We start from the raw sequence: 2,336 nt of genomic DNA on the forward strand, positions 1-2,336 counted from the left end.
AAAGATATTATATTAAATGATAAGGCAAAAAACATTAAATCCAATATACATTTACTCATTTATGCAAGTGACACCACCTTCAGTAAAAAGTTAATTTAGTAAAAACAAAAAAAATCCATTTATCTAATGTTAAACCTTCGATTTACCTCTGATTGGTTACACCTTCCAACCAATAAGATACCAAGAATATGGTTCGGAAAATTCCCCTCCAGATCACCTGCATCTGGTTGTTGGCTCCAACCATTCAATCAATGCAACCGAATTGGTGGGGGAAATGTTTCAACTAGATCCCATTTACCTATTTGGTTGAAAAGGAACAATTGTGTGATTAAAAGTTGTGTGATAATACAATACCTCTTTTAAAGTATAACTTCAGCTACACACCAGCTTTTGTTGAGCGTTTTATATAAAAACATGCAATGTACAGCATCAAGCCACCCCTTCTGTCAAAGTGCTAATAAAGAAACGCGTTGTTGCGTGGCTTGGGTCGAAATATGAATTAGTTGACGTACGCCACTCTTGACATTTACATACAGATACCTTCAAACAGGGAATCAGGACAAAGTGGGCCCCACCAGATCCAAACTTTGGGGCAAAACTCTGCCTGGTCTGGTTTCCACTATGACAGGAAGACCACAAGGGTGGGGTCCCTCTGCTATACTAAAAACCCAGCCCCAGACTGATTAGTGTAAGTTTGGTGCCTCTCTGATAGGGAGAGGGGCACTGTGAAAAACAACATGCACCTTTTCAGAACATCTAGGCACAGCAATGAAAAACCAAAGAGTTTTGCGATGTTCATAAATGAGGTCTGCAGATGCAGTGTCCTTCACTAGGATGACTGACAGGAAGTCTGTTGTGTGTGGAGGAATTAGTCCTACTACTAGTATGTTTTTGGAGTGTGGGAGGAAACCGGAGCACCCACAAGAAACCCACGCAAGCACAGGGAGAACATACAAACTCCACACAGATAAGACCATGGTCAGGATTTGAACTCATGACCCCAGTGCTGTGATGCAGAAGTGCTAACCACTTCGCCACCGTGCTGCCCATAATCACAACATTTTTAAGCTCTGATTAAGTCCTGAAGCTTTTACATATATTTTTGTGACTATTGTTTGTAGCTCTTTTCCATAACACTCTGTATTTTATGTTTAGTGGTTCTTCAAATAAACCAATAATTTGTTTATCTATTACATACTTGCCCACTGTTCCGGAATGTTTAGGAGACTCCTGAATTCTAGGCCCGTCTCACAGATTCCCAGGAGAGGAGACAATTCTCCTACATCTTGCCCACTTCATAGGGGCTTGATGGCGCAAATTGAGGAGAATTGCATCATTTTGGACCCACCCCCCAGGCAGGAATGACATGTTTGCGTCATTTCACCACAGCTAGTTATCTATTGGCAAAGCTTGCTGGGGCTTGTAGTTTCACAACACCTAAAGTGTCACAGATTAGCCATCACTGGTTTATACAGTAAAAAGTAACGCTTACTTTTTCTCGCACCTCGAGCAAAAGTAACCATTACTTTCATTAAAAATAACGCAGCGATTTTTTAATAATTGAATCTGCCCCATTGAGGGGAAAAATAGAAAGTTGGTAAGTATGATCTATTAATATCAAACTATATACTGTATTTTTTTTTTTTACAAAATTAAAAAGCACTATAATATATACTGTTTTATGATCTTTAGTCCGAAGAACAGAAACCATGCATAATGGTTACGTTGTAATGTACAGTTAATTTGCCAGAAGGTCAAACCGTTTAGCCATCTGTAAAAGACAAACCGTCCTATTTCATGTAACCCTTTGTGACATTCACTTAACCTAGAAGTGTTATTGAATTTTAATATCAAATGTTAGAAGCAATTTAACTTCCGGAAATGTCAGAAAGATCCTCGCTCACGCTGTGCCTGCGGGGCCCGGGCACAAAATAAATTGTACTTTCTGGTGTTTTGTTTGTTTTGGTGTCTGGATAAATTATACTCAATTACCACAGCGGTAATAGCTGCAAGATATTCATTAGAATTCATTACTAGTTCAGCAAATCATTACGAGTCCACTGGCCAGTAAATCTTGCTTTTGTAAAAAAAAAAAAAAAATTTAAATGAACCATTTCCCCATCTCCCATTAATTGTGTTTTAATCTCATTAGGTATTTCAAAGACAGAGTGCACAACTGTCCTTATGTGATGGCCGCTTCTGCATTATGAATTGCAGCAGTCTGCATCCAAGTACTAAAACAAAAAAAACATACCTAGTCCCATATCTGGGATATATGGTTATTTTATGTTTTGTGTTCTTTATTGGAGATAGGTTTGTCTAGATTTTTTTATGTG

The sequence above is a fragment of the Mixophyes fleayi genome, chromosome 4 (genome assembly GCF_038048845.1).
Source record: "Mixophyes fleayi isolate aMixFle1 chromosome 4, aMixFle1.hap1, whole genome shotgun sequence".
In the NCBI taxonomy this organism is placed as follows: Eukaryota; Metazoa; Chordata; class Amphibia; order Anura; family Limnodynastidae; genus Mixophyes; species Mixophyes fleayi.